The following is a 20758-nucleotide window of genomic DNA, read 5'->3' on the forward strand; positions in this document are numbered from 1 at the left end:
ACTTAACATGTTAGGAAGTAAAAATTGATTTATGCATATTAAAAATTGTTGAGATTGAAAAATAATAGTTGTGTCAGCCAAAATTATCCACAGGGATTGTTGAACATCTACTTCTTTAATGAATATACAACTTACACACATTCAAAAATTTTAGAGAGGGATGATTAAATTGGATTGTAAGAAATATTAAATGTTCTTAATTTCATTATACAAATCTAGACCTAAAATAACAACTAGTCAATTGACAACCAAATCTTCACGCAACTAAGAACTCTCCATGAAAAAAATATTGTTTCCACTATAGAAATGTTGCCATTCTCTTATCACTTGTCATTCATAAACATTGTAGGTTCAAATATTGAGTTAAACCTTTTAACCTTGTGCTATAAATTAGGGGTAAAAAAAGAATGCCTAATGAACTACAATGTAGGGTTCAGTGAAAAAGAAATGGTTGTGTGGGGTTCTAATATTGTTAATTTTTAGAGATAAAAGATAAGCATTCAACCGAATTTAAAGTAAACTTTAAAAATGTGGCATAACATCTTATCTTAATACAACATAATAGGCCCACCAAATCTATTGTTTTTCTTTATTTGAAAATATGTAGATGGACCTGTTATATATTTTACAACTTGACCCTCCAAACCACTAAAAATTTTGCCGGCCACAACTTAGACCTTGACCTTTATCATTTAATTGTTTATTTATTTTTAATTTATATAGTTGGTTTTATATTTCATCCATTCCACATTCCACTTATACCTATTCCACATTTCATTTCCAAGAGCATTGAAAGTGTAATTGACGGCCCGCTATCTTTGATAGAGCTAATTGTAGTGATTAGATTTGAATCACAATAGTAGCCCACTATCTTTCATTGTGTTAATTTGATCAATTGGATTAAAATCACAATAATGGCCCACTATCTTTCACAAAGATAATTTTTCCAATTAGATTGGAATCACCATAGCGAACAATAAATTATTTAAGAGCCTAGGAGGATTAACATGTTCAATGATAACAAAATATCCTCTATGCACTAAATTTTGCATAACTTTTCAGTTTAAGAAAGCAAGAAGCACCTCATTAGCTCTTTTGCTTTGTCCCTATTTTTATTGAGATTTTTTTCTATTTTAAAAAATAACCATGCATTTTTTTTCTTCTGATATTTATGATAATCATTCACTTCCAATCTGCCATTGGACTAAATAGTTTATAATTGCTACAATGTAATCTTCTTGTTAATGTCATGGGATAATGTTCATGGATGTGATGTTTATGTATCTAAACATTGGGTTTTATGTAATTTATTCATGGGTGTAATGTTATTTATGTATCTAAAATATTGGGTATTATGTGTAAATCAGGTAGATTTAAAATATACTAAGTTCATTTACCAGTATATAATAAAATAACAACAGTGATAGACAATCCAGTAAGATGATTGAGATCATCTTATTCAAGATGAATGCCTCGCATTGTTATGCAAGTGTAAAATACTATCACCTTCTTATCTGGAATTAACACTTATATTGCTCTTTATCAACTTCCTCAAGTATCATTAATTGTGATCTATAAGTTATATTTGAACTTCAATCATATTTTTTCCTAATTCAATCTTACTTTTTCTCTACATAACATTATTCGATTCATCTTAAGGTTTCTTTTGATCAATATTTCAATGATAGTTTTTCTATTTCCCGATTGAAAATCAACCCAAAAAGAAAAAAAACACAAAAACAAAAAAACAAAACAAAAAAAAAAAAAAAACACTTCTTTTTGGTAAAACAAAATACTTAAAGGGAGCGAAACTTGTTGTAGAATTAAATAGGACACAAAAGAATGCTCTTGTCATGTACAAATTCCCCAAAAAATACTCACTAAAACTATAGCGAGTGATTTATCTCAAGATTCTCCACAAATTGTATCATATCGTCAATAATGATCACTTCGCAAAATGGGTAGAGTTTCCAGGATAAATATCTTGGAACTCTTCCAAAGAAAGATTTTTTTAATGATACAAACAAAAAATAATCTCCTTGCAGTAATTTATTCAATTTATTTATAACAAACAAACAATAAATCTAAAAATATTAGTTTAAGAGTGTGAGACATCTTTCTCACTAAAACTTCACACTATAATACCTTAAATTTTAATTTAATCTATATAAAATATGTCGAGAGATATCTTTCTCACAATTTTACACCCTAAAGTCAAATAGGCACCTCGAGAAAGATATCTCTAGGAGTATATTATATAGATTTTTAAAAAAAATTAAGGTTTATATGCCAGTGGCACAACATGGAAAACACAAAATAAATCAATATGTAATTATATAGTATCTTTTTCTTAAATTGAATTATATTCTAATATTTGTATATTAGAACATGGAGATATATGAAGTTTTGTATATCTATTTAGACAATTTTTAATAATATATGTGTTGAAAGATCAAAGCATATACTAAAATTTAAGATATTGTAGCATCCTAAAATTGCATCCTTTACAATTTTGACCACATTTTTGGCCCTCGCCTTATCGATCTCATCCTCATGCTCGACCGAGACCTATTTTTTTCTCCCCTATGCAACCAGACTTCATTTTTCGCCTGGCACCTTGCATGGCCACCTTGATCTTACCCCAGAATAGGGAAAGACCAGGGCATCATGCCCTAGTCTCCACTAGGACCAGGGCATGGCACCCTGGGATCCCCTAAATGGGACCTATCTTGGCCCTTCTCCCTTGCACTTATCTCAAATGTGAGTGGGAAATAATCCCCTATGTCAGCCTATGTCAGAAAATAATATTATTGATGATGGGCATGTATATAAGGAGGTCTTCCCCTCTTATTTTGATGGATCATCATACATTCATGAAGGTGGAATTGGATCTCAAGCGTTCAAGCATTCATTATCAATCATTCTTCAAGGCTACCTATTCTCCATCTATCCATTGGAGCAACATTACTTCATTCATTTGCAAGCGTGTGTGTGTGTGTGTTAAGGTTTTGTAATTTTCATGCCATTTCATACAATATGTGATTACATCCAAGAAAGAAAAGCATCATTATCATCTATTGTAGATCTAAAGATATACCTTTCCATCATTTATTTCAAGCATTTGCAGTATTTCATTCAAATTTGATTTCAAACCGGGGTTTGACTTAGGAAAACCTCTATTCCCAACCCCTTTCTTCTTCTTTATGTGTGCAAGAACTGGGTGTGCATCTGTACTTCTAGAATTAAGTTTTATTTGCACAGATGGAAAAACCCTTTTCAACATGCAAAAAGTTTAGAGGACCAAGCTAGGGGTGACCTGGTCTGGACACACGGTCCCTACAACTTTTGCTTGATTTCACAGAGCAACTCCGAATCATCTCAAACTTCTTAGATCCAAGTGCATGATGAAATCCCCAATCTGTAGCTCATAGTTTCTTCTTACTTTGCCTTCAATTTCAGCACCTTACTTATTCAACTTATAAAAAAGGGTCAAACACATTTCAAACACAATCAATCTACTTAGTATTCAATCGTTGCATCATTTAGGATTAGATCTAGTGGATTCATCCCCTCTTTTGAATCTAAAGTTGCCTCAAGTGGAAATAGAGCTTAGTGAATCTCCCCTTCCACGTGTCGAATTTCCTAAGCTCCCAATTTTCCACTTCACATTTTGGTGAACCCGAATTCCAACACATTTAATTATGATTTTTATTTTTAGATATGAGTGTATATAATTTAAAATTCAAGGTTTTGATTTGCAGGTTTGATTTCCTTGTAGATTTTAAAAGTTTAGAGGTCAATTTCATTAAAACCCTAATTTTTAAATTCAAAATTGATCTTGTGAGTTGCAAAATTTGGATTAATTATTTCATTTTCAAATTCAAAATTTTATCTACAAAAAATATATCATAATTAAATTTTAAAATTAAGTGATTAATTTCAAAAACCCTAATTTTTAAATTTTTTAAAATGAGCTTGTAGGTTGTTTAAATTTTGAATTTCCCTCTACAAATTTGGGTGCTAATTTAAAATTCAAATTCAAAATTGCAATCTTGGATCAAATTTCAATTTTAAAATTAAGTGGTTAATTAAAGAAACCCTAATTTCTAAATTTAAATTAATCTCGTGCATTTTCCAATTTTTCAAATTCCAATCTTAGATCTATTGAAAACATAGGACACCCATATGAAAAAACTACTCTATTCCATAATCATAAGTAAGTGTAAAAATATTTCTAAGGGAACTCCAAATTCAATTAATACAATCAACATGATATCTTGTCATTGTGTGTAAGCTATAATTGTTATTTGCATGATGAAGTGTTAAATTTTTAGATGCAAATATAAAAAATGGTTTCGCCCATTTGAGGTGCTCAATTTTCCTAATAAAAATTTTCTTTAATATATTAGTAAACAAGTTTTATTTGGGTATGTGGATCCTATGTCATACAAAAATTCATATTTTCTTACATCCTCTTCATTGTTGACCATCTTTTCAAGTTACAAGAATCTTGAGGATCTATATGTACTATGTTATAGTGGTTTTATGGATCCAAAAATGTTATTAAGACCTCTTTCCTTTGTAACTAGGGGAATCTTGATCTTCATCTTAATCATCATTTATGGTGTATTCAAAATACTAGATTCGTTTGATATTCACAGACCTAATTTAAAAATTGGTCAACCCAATAGAAGTGAGCCATATCAACTTTACATTTCAACATCAAATATCCATGTCAAAAGACCAAACCGATCCCATAATTTTGCAGGGCCCTTTGGGACCTACCATCCATCTATGAGGGTGCAAGTGACCATTAGATACTGAATGATAAACAATCAAAATTGTTTAATTAAATAGACTTAACATTATAGTGGGCTCAATGAATGAGTGACACATCACACTCTCACTATTTCACCAAGATGCTCTAGGTCTACCATCGTCCCTTTGTGGATTCACAAGGGAAATCAAATTTGGATCCTTTTAATCTGAATGAATAAATGAATAAATGATTTTTAATGATGTCCAAGAAAATATTAGTCTATGGGACCAAGAGCAATATCATTAACAATTTTCAAGTTCTTTTCATTGTCAACACTTTTGTTATGGATGTTCATCAATAAGCCAATAGTCTTGTGAACTCTTGTCTGCTCATATATCTCTTTTAACTGCCCAAATAAATTATGATAATGTTGTTGAGCCACTAGGAGAAAAGAGGGTGGAGAATAAATTATCTCTAATTTAAATAACATAAAGGCTAGAAGTAACATTATAGTGAACTTGGATTTATTCATCTCATTGAATGAATTTCTATATGTTGAAAAATAATTTACCCTTCCTGAATTATACCACCTTAAGGTTTAGGTGTCTTATCACCATTACTAACTAAGGTTTTAAGTGACATGCCACCATTACTAGGAATTTAATTTTTTATGACTCGTGATTGTTCACCAACCCTAATTTGTATGGAAGAAGTGGTATTATTAGTCTTGTTCTATAGTATCACATCTTCTTAAAACTAATTTTTCTAGGATGGGGATATTTTTGTGATGTAGGAACTTGGGGTAAATATCCCCTAGCACCTTGCAACCACCACCATGTACTCATTGGCATTTTTTTAACACGTCCCTCAAATAAGGATGTTTATAAGATGCACCCCTAGTTTGAAAACATCACTAAGACTCTAAGAAGTCCTTGATATTTTAAGGGTCTCTTGAACATCTATTGATCTTACCCAAGACTCACATGAATCCCTCACACAATAATAATAAACAAATTAATATTTTTGTTCTTTGAGTCTTCTTGCTACAAATTTTAATCCTAATTAGTCATAAAAGGAATTATAAATATTTATGTAAGATTAATTGCAAATGTATCCAAATTTTTAGAAATAATAAGGATTTATGTTGCTAAAAATAAAGTGATAAAATTAAGAAAATAATATTTTTCATAAAAAGTTTATTTAGTTTTGAATGCCTTAATGTGTGCTAGGTAGTTAGGGATGCTATGCTTGAACCTTGTGAGGCTTGATACCCCTTAATCCCATAAAGGGATCTACCCTTAGACTCTTGCAAAGGGTTCCTCTTTGATAACTATCCATCATATCAATAATTTGGGAAACATAGGTTATTAGTAAGATAAGATAGGTTATTTGGTATTAAAATAAGAGGATTGATATTTGAAAAATATTTTAGACAAGTGGAGACAACCAACACAAAGAGTGTCACAATTATGAATATCAATAGTATCATTCATATACTTAAAAATATTCATTTCAACACAAAATTTATTTTACAAATTGGTTGAGTAAAACTTATCTAACACAACTTAAACAACCACAATGCTTAATGAGCTTTCTATTTTATATAAAAATTCTAACATGACAAAGAGAAAAAAAGAAACTACACCATATAGAGATATACAAAGTGCCCTCGTTAGAGACTAAAAAATATTGGGTCTAGGTGTGAAAATAAGTAAGGGCATACAAACAAACTAATGGTCATGTTTGAGGATAACCTCTACATAGCTAACTAAAATAGATTTAAAAATTACAAAAAAGTGAGGTTTTAGAAAACATCAAAGTAGACCCTATACAAAATCCAAACCTTACATATTCTTTATGCAATCTTTCAAAGGGAACCTTTCCAACAAAATAACCTATTAGAGTAAATAATTTAGGCTATTAACAAGAACTATGATAATTTTATAGGGGGAAGACTCAAATTTGGAGTGTTTCAAAAGGCATACTTTATGGAAGACCTTGAAAATAAAATTATTAGATCACTATGACAATAGAGCAATCCTCTTGAAACCTTCAACACTAAGATTAACCTTTAGATTGATGGAACTTGATGCTAAATTAGAAAGGCAACAAAAATGCTTATATGTGTTTCTAGCTTCACCAATTGATCTCATATCATCTCTTTATATGTTTCTCCTTTGTAATTTAAAAATTAGTACATATTTATATAATGACCAAAATCACATTATCTTTATATTTTTGAGTTAAATAGTCATGTTTTTACTATTTAAATATGAAAGATAAATGTATAATGTACTTGGTGGTGCAAAGAAAAGGTACAATTTCAAATATTACACATTTATTAATAAAATAATTTAAATTATATGAATTCATAAGTGCATAATGATAATAGTAGTTACCTTTTGTTAAGAATTTATCACTCTACTAATTCAATGATCAAATAGTTAATAATAATTTTTTAACTTGTCTATATTAATAAAATGATAAATATTTATCTTATATTTGTTAATCTAAATTAATATTTGACTATTATGTTGAATAATATTTTTTTTTAAATCAATATTTGTGCACTTAACCCAACACAATGTGGGAAAGGAAGCAGAGTTATGCACATGAAATTAGATGGTAAAGCTAAAGCTACCACAATAAGCCACAGGACCTTATAACTAAGAGATATCACAAAGATTGAAATAGTTGTTTCAGATTATAATGTCAGCCTCTTTTTTTTTAAATATTATACATGACCTTGTATAATACAATGGATAATAATTTTAAATTAATTTTATTCATAAAGCTTGCAATAATTTTACATTTTATCTATATTTTAAAATAAATACTTAAACATCATAAAAAAAAGGTATATAACAATTTCAAATCTTAATCATATTAAAAACTGATAAAATGAAACCCAGATCAATGTATTAGACTACAACTGACTCCTGATAGCCATATGAGGATAAATATTCTACAACAATTTCACATTTTAATTACATTTATTTTATTTTTAGAAATTTATTCCTCTTCACCCACTCCAGTGTTATCATCCGCATGACGAAGGTTATTGATCCAAACTTATCAAACTATGCTTTCAAAATTTACATTTGAAGAAGCTCCCACGATTGGCCTGTGATTCGAGCAGTATTGTCTATCTTTACGATCATATTACATTTCTCACTCTCAACTTTAAATGTAACCCGTTCTGAATAGGCAACCTTTAATGGAATGAATAATTTGACAGGCAATTAAATTTGTATCAGTCTGTCCGGTTTTAAGGGGTTTGACCATGTGTTTAAACTTAATATCATTCTCCAGGCAAGAGTATATCTCAGCTCACATTGCCACTGAAGGTACACAATTTTTTCTTTAACAACTGTCCTAAAGAATTGAAAATTACCTTTTTTCTTTGTATCTTGTCCACATGTACATCAATCATTTCATGATGTGGACTTTCCTTTTGAAAGGTGGAGAAAGTAACATTTCAAAAATTGTCCTCTATTGTGTTATTAAAAAACTTCGTTAGTGTACCCCTATTTTGGCTTTTGCTTTTATTGTAGTGATCATGGGAGGTGATTTAATTCAAACAAATCATGATATTTATGATAAATTGAAATAGAATGAGGCTCTCTAGGATAAATTGGTTGAGGGTTGTTAGTTTAATGAGAGGGGGGTGAATCAGATAAACTCACAATTCAAACTCTTAATCAGATTCAACCTCGGTAGAACTTACTTGGTATGCAACTATGACTGTAAATCATTCAAACTTATAAACTGATAAACTTGAAACATCAAAACACATTTAAAACCAGATTTAACGTGGAAACCCAAATAGGGAAAAAACCATTGTGGGATTTCAAACCCACGAAGAAAACATACTCTTCTAGAGTATGCTCGGTTAAAAGCCAATCCTGTTAAAGATTACATAAACACATTGCTAGATGTGACCTGGTCAAGGGATTTCCCTCAGATCTATTAGAATCTTGCACTTTCTTAGAAGTGACCTTGTCAAAGGATTTCAAACACTCAATTAGAATGTTACCTTGCTAGAGGATTTACAAATAAGACTGTTAGGTCCACTCGGTTAAGAGATTTCCTGTCACTTACAAAAATAAATAACAGTAATAAAATATATCTGCAACTTCACATCTGAAATGTTATAGCAGACTCTATGTGCTCAAAATCATCTTATCATAAGACTTATCTTTCTCCTTGCTGGGCTTCTCACTCTATTCTTCAATCAAATCTTTAGTCTTCTGTACTCTGTAATCAATTCTACAGCATCACTATTCTTCTATTTGCCCGTATACTTTGTTCATCAACTTTTCCTTATTTATAAGCAATTCCTAACCGCTTAATCTCCTTAATCACATTTCCCATGATTAATCTTAGCCATCGGATCTTCAAACTTGACTAGGTTCATTGAATCCTTTGAACTAAAAATATTTTATCTTGCCTTGGAACTTGTATTCCTTCCTTGGTACTTGAGCTTAGTCATAACCGTTCAATCTGTGTTGTAGATCTAACTCTTGAATTTTCATTGTCGTTGATCCTTAACAAACTTCTTGCATGACATTCCAATCTTCTATAAATCTCCAGCTCATTGGCATCCTTCATTTAATAATGTATTTATTCATGCAATGCATTCTATTACTGCTCAATTGATGCTCGGTTAATTCTGAACTTTACTCGGTAGACATTCTGTATTCATCTCAGTTATTGTCTTGGTAGCTTTGCTTGCTAATGATGCTCAGTGACTTCTTTCTTCTTTAATCAACACCGATAACCTTGGAATTTATCGACTAGCTCCTTGCTCGGTAAAATAGAATAGTATCAAACCTTTACTCATTCTATTGCATGAAATTTCTTCTCCTTCTTAGTCATTCTTCGAATACACATATATAGGATATCAAAACAATCAAAATAACACAATCTCATCTCTTTCTAACTTGGTAATAGTTGCCCATTGAATAACTTATTACTCCCCTTCTTTTTCACATTCTTTCTATGTCACTTGCCGACATCTTTATACTCATCGAAACATACTCTTTAAGATATGGCAACATCATACTAAATCAGAAAATCAATTGCTTGACATCAATGACAAAATAATATTATTAAGACAGTAATCATCCTTTATCAATTATATCATCAATCTCCAACAACCTTCTCAATATCATCATACCAACAAACCTATTGTAATGCCAACAATCACCCCCTTTGGCATTGATGGCAATACCAACTTTTGATTTATTTCAATTGATTCGAACTTATTTTATTCTTCTCCTATTATCCTTCATCTGTAAACTTCTCCTTTAATCTTCTCCCCCTATCATTAGTCTTCTCCCCCTTTGACAACAATGCCAAAAGTAAAGCTAATCCATGATTACTTCCCCTGTGAAGTAGTTTTCTTGCTGTTAAAACATATAAAAATGTATCATCTTAGTCTCGGTCAAACCATCTTGTCTACATTCATTGTTTCCTGCACAACTTTAGACAATCTCCTAAAGTGCATAAATCAACATCAACTCACAAATGGTATTTTGTAGAGTCATAGAATTGATGCTTTCACCAAACTCTGTCAGTGAGTACTAGATAGGGGTAGGATCCCTAACTTACTTTTGAGATACTCAAAAGTGTCCCTTGGCAGTGGCTTTGTGAAGATGTCTGCTAATTGTTCCTTTGTGCTAACGTATTCCAGCACAACTTTCTTTTCTTGAACTTCTTCTCTTAGATAATGATACTTTATAGAAATATGCTTTGTCTTAGAGTGCATTACCAATTCTTTGAAATATTAATAGCACTTGTATTATCACAAAATATAGTTACTGGCTCGGTAACTGTCTCATTCATACCTTCCAATAGTTGTTTGATCCATGCTATATTGGTACAATTCAATGCTACAGCGACATATTTAGCTTCAGTTGTTGACTGTGAAATGCATCCTTGTTTCTTGCTAAGCCAACTCACTAGTCTTTCTCCCAAAAAGAAAGCTCCACCGCTTGTGCTTTTCCCATCATCAATATTTCCTGCCCAATCAGCATCAGTATAGACTTTTAAATCAAAACCATTCCTCTTTTTATATAGTAAACCATAATCTTTAGTGCCTCTCAAGTATCTAAAAATTCTCTTGATTGCTGTCATACGGGTTTCTTTGGCATCTGCAGAAAATCTTGCAGCTATACCTACTACATGTGCTATATCAAGCCTACTGTGAGCTACATATTGCAACTTTCCAATCATAGATCAGTAAAATGTCTCATCAACAGATGCAGATTCATCATTCTTTGATAGTTTACAATTAAAAGTCATAGGAGTACTTACAGGTTTAGAATCCTCCATTCAAAATTTCTTCAAGATTTCCTTTATATACTTGGATTGAGTAATGAAAATCCCGTTTTTCATTTGCAGTATTTGTAAACCTATAAAATAATTTATTTCACCGATTAATGACATCTCAAATTCTTTTCACATTTCATTTCCAAAGTTCTTACATAAAGAATCATTTCCACAAAAAATAATATCATCAATAAATATGGTTGAAATCAGTATTCCATTATCCTCATCATTCTTCATATACATGTTGTTGTTTTCACTAGTCCTTATAAATCCAATCTTTATTAAGTAAGAGTGCAACCTTTCATACCATGCTCTAGGTGCTTTCTTTAGGCCATATAAAGCTTTGTTCAACTTACATACCTGATCTTTATTCTTCTCTTTAATAAATCCTTTAGGCTGTTCAATATAGACTTCTTCTTCTAGTATACCATTCAAAAATGCAGATTTAACATCCATTTGATATACCTTGAAATTTTTGTAAGCAGCATATGGCAACAATGTTCTCACTCCCTCAAGTCTTGCCACAGGTGCAAAAGTCTCACCATAGCCTATTCCTTCTTCTTGAGAATAACCTTTGCAAACTAGCCTTGCTTTATTCCGAATGACCTCACCTTTTTCATTTAGCTTATTTCTGAAAATCCACTTTGTACCGATTACATTTTTCTCTTTTGGTCTTGGGACCAGTGTCCATGTTTCATTTTTCTTGATTTGTTCAATCTCTTTTGTCATAGCATTCACCCAATCTTCATTGCTTAATGCCTCTTTTACTATCCTCGGTTCAAACTCGGATATCAGACATGTGTTCTGTCTCAGTTTGTTCCTTGTCATCACTCGAGCATCCTTATCTCCTATAATCTGACTTGATGCATGATTTCTTCTGACATATTTTGCTAATATAGGCTCGATAGGCTCTGTATGATCTTCTTCATCACTCGGTAACTGAGTATTTTCTTCATCGGCTTTCTTGGTAAGACTTCTCGGTTTTACATATACAAACTCTTCATAATCTTCTAGTTCTTTGGAATTTCCTTTATCATTCCTTTTTGCAAATTCATCAATTTTCACATTTGCACTTTCCACTATTTTGTTAGATGATTTGATCAGACATTTAATTGCTTTACTCCTAGAGAAATAACCAAGAAATGTTCCTTCCTCGCTTTTCTGATCAAATTTTCCATTTCTGTCATCTTTGTGAACATAACATCTACTACCAAATATTTTTAAATAACTTACATTTGGTTTCTTGTCATACCAGATTTCATACGGTGTCTTCATAGTTCCTTTCTTCAGTTGTACTCGGTTCAGGGTGTAAACTGCAGTGCTTATTGCTTCTCTCCAAAATATTTGAGGTACTCTCTTTTCTATCATCAAAGTTCTGGCACAATCTACAATTGATCTATTTCTTCTTTCAGCTATCCCATTTTGCTATGGTGTTCTCGGTGCAGACACTTGTCTCTTTATACCATGATCATTGTAAAATAAGTTAAATTCTTTTGAAATGAACTCTCCTCCTCTATCAGATCTTAGGCATTTCAACTGTCTTCCTATTTCTTTTTCAACTCTTGCCTTACACCATTTGAACATTTAAAAGGCTTCTGATTTCTCTTTTAAAAACATAACTGACATCATCCTTGAGTAATCATCCACAAATAATATGAAGTATTTATCATCATAATAACTTTGAACTTTCATAGGACCACAAAGAACAGTGTGCATAAGATCTAAAATTCCTTTAGAAGTGTAAGACTTACTTGTAAAGCTTGATTTTGTCATCTTACCCATCTAGCATCCTCGGCATATTGCATTCTTAGGTTTTTCCAAGCTCGGTAGAACTCTTACTTGGTGCTTCTTACTTATTTTGATCAGGTTATCAAAATTTACATGACAAAACCTTCTATGCCATAACCAGGTATCTTCTATTTTTGCATACAGACAATTGTTCCGAGTTGAGTCAAGATGAAATGTATTACCTCTTGTTTGAGTCCCGATAGCAGCCAACTTTCCATGTTTGTCATGAACTTTGAAAGGTCCTTTCTGAAATTCTATTCGGTATCCTGTATTGTTTAGTTATGCTACATTCAACAAATTGTATTTCAGACCTTCAACCCAATATGCATCATCACATTTAGCATTGTCAAGAAGTGTGATAGAATCTTTACATTTCATAGGACATGGTGCATTATTACCAAATGTTGCATAACCTCCGTCATAATCTTCTAATTTAACAAACTTGTGTTTATCACCTATCATGTGATGTGAGCATCCACTATCTATGATCCAAGAATCATTATTATTTATGTGTGATATTAAGGATTTTTCTTTATACCTTTCTTCATCTGATCCATCTTTGATAGCCACATATACAACTTCCTTTGTCTCAGTCCCATCAAATTTATCATCATTGGATTCCTCATCAGCTACTAGGCATGTCTTTCTATCTCTCCTTCTGAAGTCTCAGTGCCCTCTGTAATTGTTGTCTTTCTGTCTGTCATCTCGATATTCTCTCTTTTCACTAGATTCTTTGTTAGGATAGTTAGAAGCCATGTGTCCAATTTTATCACAGTTAAAACATTTTAAAGGTAACTTTCCTTTATACTTACCTTTGCCTCTCGGTAACCTTCTGGCCAATAATGCTTCAAATTCTTCTTGCTTTCTGATTTCCTCATATAGTTTGTGTACTTCTTCCATGTTTTTACGAAATCTCTCACTTGCTCCACTATGATTTCGTTTAGCATACTTATACATTCTATCATTATAATCATTAGATTCACCAAGATGAAAAGAACTGAATGCAGATTCAAATTTGTTTACCGAAGACCCACTGTTATCAAAATTACTTAACTCAAAAGCATGTAGCTTACCGATAGTAGCATCCAAAGAGACTGGCATGTTTGGTACAGACCTTAATTCATTAATTTCAAAGACTCGAATGGCATAAGCAGGTAGAAGTGTTCTCAGCAACTTACTTGTTACATCCTTTTCTTCAATAGTTCCTCCTGCTCCTTTGATTTGATTGACAGTTTCCTTTAACCTTGTACTGTATTGGATTATGTTCTCACCTTCATTCATTCTCATGGATTCAATTTGTCCTCTTAGACTGTCTACTTTTTCTCTTTGAACATGTTCATCACCACCATACACAGATGTAAGCTTACTCCACATAGCTTTGGAATCATTACAACCTTCTAGATCATTAAACTCTGAGTTGGTCAATGCTGATGTTATTTCAATCACTACTTGAATATGTTCTCACTTTGCCTTTATTTCTTCCATTTTCATAGGGTAGGTGCTAGGTGCAGTGTAATCATTCTCCAGATAATATGTTGCATATTGTCCAATTCCTGATAAGTGCAGCTTCATCCTTTTTTGCCATGTGGAGAAACTTGACTTCTTCAACTTTGGTGCATCCCTTTTATACATCTTCGGATCTTGCCTCAAGTTCCTTTAAAATTTTCTTTTGGAGTTTAGGCTCTAATACCAATGGTTAGTTTAATGAGAGGGGGGGGTGAATCAGATAAACTCACAATTCAAACTCTTAATCAGATTCAACCTCGGTAGAACTTACTTGGTATGCGACTATGACTGTAAATAATTCAAACTTATAAACTGATAAACTTGAAATATCAAAACACATTTAACACCAGATTTAACGTGGAAACCCAAATAGGGAAAAAACCATTGTGGGATTTCAAACCCACGAAGAAAACATACTCTTCTAGAGTATGCTCGGTTAAAAGCCAATCCTCTTAAAGATTACATAAACACATTGCTAGATGTGACCCGATCAAGGGATTTCCCTTAGATCTATCAGAATCTTGCACTTTCTTAGAAGTGACCTTGTCAAAGGATTTCTAACACTCAATTAGAATGTTACCTTGCTAGAGGATTTACAAATAAGACTGTTAGGTCCACTTGGTTAAGAGATTTCCTATCACTTATAAAAATAAATAACAGTAATAAAATATATCTGCAACTTCACATTGGAAATGTTCTATTAGACTCTATGTGCTCAAAATCATCTTGTCATAAGACTTATCTTTCTCCTTGCTGGGCTTCTCACTTTGTTCTTCAATCAAATCTTTAGTCTTCTATACTCTATAATCACTTCTGTAACATCACTGTTCTTCTATTTGCCTGCATACTTTGTTCATCAACTTTTCCTTATTTATAAGCAATTCCTAACCACTTAATCTCCTTAATTACATTTCCCATGATTAATCTTAGCCATTAGATCTTCAAACTTGACTAGGTTCATTGAATCCTTCGAACTAAAAACGTTTTATCTTGCCTTGGAACTTGTATTCCTTCCTTGGTACTTGAGCTCGGTCATAACCGTTCAATCTGTGCTATAGATCTAACTCTTGAATTTTCATTGCCGTTGATCCTTAACAAAATTCTTGCATGACATTCCAATCTTCTATAAATCTCCAGCTCATTGGAATCCTTCTTTTAATAATGTATTTATTCATCCAATGCGTTTTGTTACTGCTCGGTTGACTCTCGGTTAATTCTAAACTTTACTCGGTAGACATTCTGTATTCATCTCAGTTACTGTCTTAGTAGATTTTCTTGCTGACAATGCTCAGTGACTTCTTTCTTCTTTAACCGACACCGATAACCTTGGAATTTACCGACTGGCTCCTTGCTCGGTAAAATAGAATAGTATCAAACCTTTACTCATTCTATTGCATGAAATCTTTTCTCCTTCTTATTCAGTCTTTGAATACACATATATAGGATATCAAAACAATCAAAATAACATAATCTCATCACTGTCTAACTCGATAATAGTTTCCCATTGAATAACTTATTACTCCCCTTCATTTTCACATTCTTTCTGTGTCACTTGCCGACATCTTTATACTCATCAAAACATACTCTTTAAGATATGGCAACATCGTACTGAATCAGAAAATCAATTGCTTGACATCAATGACAAAATAGTATTATTAAGACAATAATCATCCTTTATCAATTATATCATCATACCAACAAACCTATTGTAATGCAAACAAGGGTAAGCTAGCAAACTATGTGGAAGGCATGAAGGGATTTGACCCCTCCTTATTAGAAAAATTTGTCCAGTGCTAGGAGGAAGGATATGTCCATGTGGAGAAGGTAAATTTCACCTTGTCAATAGAAACTATTGTGATAGCCATTGGGTTGGTTGTGGATGGCACACCCTTCACAAAAAAGCATAAGGGAAACTATAAGGAGGACTTCAAAAGTTTTCTAGGCCTAGGAGAGAATGTAGCCCGTCTCTAAAGAGGGTACAAAAGGGACACCTATCAAGAATCTAGAAGGTGATACTAAGGCCATATTTGCATGGTACAAGCATAAATGGGTCCCAGTCGGGCATAAATCCAAGTTAAAGAGGGAATACTCTTATCAACAAAGACAAGATAGTTGAAAAAGAAATATCTTGCAACACATTTAAAGGAGATCCTTGCATGAGAAGAGATTTTTGCTCAAAAGGCATCTACCTCCAAGAGGAGTTTCTTGAACAAGCATAGCATCTTTTACCAAAGAAATGAAAGGAGATAAGAATTCATACTTTCCTTCTATTTCTAGGTGAAAGAGATTCTTGATGAAAGATGACACACTTTTGACCCAATGTGAAGGGGTAAGTTTATAAGATATATATATTTCCAAGTGAGGAAGAGGTTGTATCCAATGATGTGCACCTCTTGCATAAGAGAGAATCCTTGAGCAAACAACAAATTCACACAAGGAATCACATCAAATCATAAACAAACACAATTCAACAAAGGAAAAGTGGATCTTTAGAAAGTATAAGAGAGAGATTATTGCCCCCAAGTGTAAAAATAATGAGAAAAATTATAGAAGTTCCAAAGAGAGATTATTCATAAGAGACGTAGCGTTTCAAACAAAGAATAGGTCCTAGCCAAAGAACACACATGTACTTGCATGAAGGATAATTCTATGCAAGAAAGGACATCATGTTATGAAAAATGAAACGTAAAAGAAGAGGTGATCTTCAAAGTGAAAGAGAGAAGGAAAATGCCATCCTTGCTCCCCATGCAAGAGGGTGGGGAAAAATTAGGATGAAGGATCACACATTCACCAAGCTTTGGTTATTCATAATAGAGGTACCATTTCAAACAAGAAATAGGTCCTAACCAAGGAACACACATGTATTTGCATGAAGGATAATTTTATGCAAGAAAGGACATCAAGTTATTAATAATGCAATCCATAAAGGAAATAGTAAACCCCTAGAAAGGGGAAAAATGACATTCTTGCCCCCTTGAGCATAAGACAAGAATACACAGACTATTATATTTCTCACTAAGTATGATTTCTCCTGCAATTGTACCACCATGAATGACAATTAGTCCCCATTAGGTAGGCTAACAGTGTTACATAGTAAGGAGCAACATAATAGGAACTTGAATGTTTTTTGAAATGTTTATGAGAAATATGCCATTAATTATCAGATGTTACTTTTATGACACCTAAATCAATATAATATTATATTTTTATTTTCAAAGCTTGACACCCATTAGTAGAATGGCCATGAATTTGATTATACTTGCAAAAAGAAGAATTTTCAAGATGTTGTTTACATTTCCTTCTTCTTTAGGCCAAAGAAGAGATATTAAATTGCCATGAAGAAGATTAGATAAAATATTATCTTGCGGTAATACCATATTAGAATGAGAAGATGTGGATTCATTAGACTGTGAATGTGGGCATGTTGACAAAGGAAGAGGTTGGAAACCTAGCTCTTCATTACAAAAGTGTGATTTCTCATGACTTTCAAGACTTTATTGCACACATCCTAAAACTTGCCTATTATATCCATGTGTGGGATCAAGAGAGGGTTTATTCTTATGTGGAATTGGATTGAAGTTTAAAGAGGCGCAATCAATTTCTAAAAATGTGTTAGGATAAAAAATTTGAGCATCAAATTCAAGGATCTTAGATTTTCTATAAAAAGGTGTGAAATCTAATGACCCCCAACCATCCTCCAAGAGTCATTCTTTAGGAACTTGTTTAGTAGGGGGTGGTGTATTTTTTTGAGTTGTAGAGAGGATTGTAGGGACTAACAAAGCATATTGTGCTTAAATTTGCATGTTCTCATCAGTTTCCAAAGCAAACACTTCATTATTATATGCGTAAGGCACAACATGATAATTAGGCACAATCTTAGGCTTCTCAGCAGTATGAATTTCCTTGATTTTATCTTTGTTAGGTTATTCATTTTTGGGAGAGAAATCATTGGAAATATTATAATGATGGGAAATAATATCCTCCTCTTGCTCTGAGTTATTTTTTATGTTTAAGACAAACATTAGGAAAGGGACTATAATATGTCATTAATGCTTCATCTCTAGGGGGGAGATCATGAAAAGAAGGTATGGTATTGCTAGGAAAAGTAGCCACAATATCATCCTCTTGCACCAAATAATCATTATAGGGCAGGTACATTTTAGGAGAAGGACATGAGCATCATTCCCCAGAGCTCCCTCTTTAGGAGGGATATATTGGAAAGAAGGGTTTGTATTCTCTTCTTGGACTGACGTGCCCTCATTGGTAAGACCAATTTTAGGAGAGGGTAGGTCATAACTATGAATTAAAGGGATAACTAAGTTATCATCAAATGCATAAAAAGGAACATCATGAACATCTTTAATGTAACTCGAAATTGAATGAGCAAAAAAAGACAAGAACTCCATATATGCACTTATGATCAAATGAAAGATTCATATGTTAATGTAACCAAACTAATGTTCACTCAATATATGTTTGGAAAATTGAATAAAGGAGGAAAATTTGAAAATTGAAAATTTTGATTAACCAATGCAAAATTTTGTGAAAGTGATTGATTAACCAATTTATTAAGCAATTTTATTATTGAATTTGAAAGATAAATCCCTCTAGATCATAGCATAACATATCATGAAAATGGATTTGAAATTTTATGCAACCCAAGAAAAACAAATTAATAAATTAGGACTTTTATGAATTTAACCTCTTAATTTATGTAATTTGATAAGACCTATGAATTGAAAATTGGTGTTTAGAATGCTCTCAAAGAAAATTTTAAAATTATTGATCTAAACTTAGACAACCCATAAATGTAATTTTTTATATTTAGTTTTTTAATAGTTGAAGGCATGGCCCTAGCCTTCATATTTCCCTCTCTATTGGTGTCGAAGGCATTGTCCTAGAAGTGACTCTAAACTCATCATTGATGTTGTTAAAGGACTGAACAAAATCAATTGGCCGATCAATGGTATCATCAGAGATATTCTTAAACTCATGTCATGTTTTGACTCATTTTTATTAGGCCATGTCTACAAGGAAGGTAATAGGGTTGTTGATGCTTTGGTGACACTTGGGCTTCTTGGGTAGGGTCAGAGATTTTGGAGGAATTTGAATTCCTTGCCTCTCAATGTCAGTTTACTCCTTCAAGGAGAGTATAGAAATCCAATCTCCCATGGATACCTACCTCCCTAATTTTACCTGCCCTTTCCTTCAGGCTTGCATGTATTTCTCGAAGAGGGAACTTTCAAATTTGGAAATTTTTAGGCTTATGTTGATTGGCACAAATAGTTATTTTATGTGGAATACCAATGGGGCCACAAATTGTGATGTCTACCTCACAATCATTTGTTGGAATTTCTTCTATGTGTACCTTTTAATGATGTAGTTCACTCGAGCTACAACACATGTGAAACCTATGGAGAAATGTGCTCTCAGCAAATAAATTAGACTTTGTTGGACACGTGAGTGTCCTATTAACGATTACTCCTTAAGCCTTGATTAAAGGGCAGTGTTCTTAATTTTCAATGTAACTTCAAAAGGTTGGAGTTATCTTTTGCACACTTCTCCTTGTGTGCAGGATAATTACGATAATTATTTCATTGATGGCTTGCATGATCTCCAAATTTTTAACATTTATGTTAAAAATAGTCTCATTTTGACAAGGCATTATTTTTTGGTTATCCTTCTTGCTACTAATTTTATGTCAAGGGCTCAAGAAAAAGCGTTGGCCATCAACACATGTGATCCTTCCATCGGAGGTGATAGGGTTTGTTTTGAGTTAAATAAACCTAATGACTTCAAGAAAGACGTGATGGTTTGGAACTACTGTGTTGAAGGTGAGGTGGTGGATTTCATAGAAAACCTACAAGAGTATGATGAGTAGCTCTCCATCCAATTTGCAGTCTCTTAGAAAATTCATAGAGTCATCGTTGTGGGGATTTCCTTTGAAGTCACTAAGTAAGCTATTTCCTAGTTGATTGGCCTATCTCTGAAGGGAAGAAGATGGAAGTGAGTGAGTCATGTGGCCACTAATAAATGCCTCAATAGATTCTTCAAGGGGAAGGAGGCACCTATTAAACTTCAAGGTAGTTTTGCCAAAGAAGAGCTCAAGTACTCGTGGGATATGATTTGTTTAATATCATGAAGTATTTTACTCTTGAGGATCGCTATAAAGTTTCCTATGTAATAAATTATTTTAGAAATAATGATCTGTTATGTTTTCCTTTTTATCTATTATATTCTATGGAGAATTCAATCAAAGAGGCCCTGTACCCAAAAAATGAAGATAAACCACCCATCCTTCTCCACCAGGGTATTATTAATAGGATTTATCACTACCATTTGGCTCTATACCCCCTATAAATATTATGCTAA

Source organism: Cryptomeria japonica, chromosome 7 (genome assembly GCF_030272615.1).
Source record: "Cryptomeria japonica chromosome 7, Sugi_1.0, whole genome shotgun sequence".
NCBI lineage: Eukaryota > Viridiplantae > Streptophyta > Pinopsida > Cupressales > Cupressaceae > Cryptomeria > Cryptomeria japonica.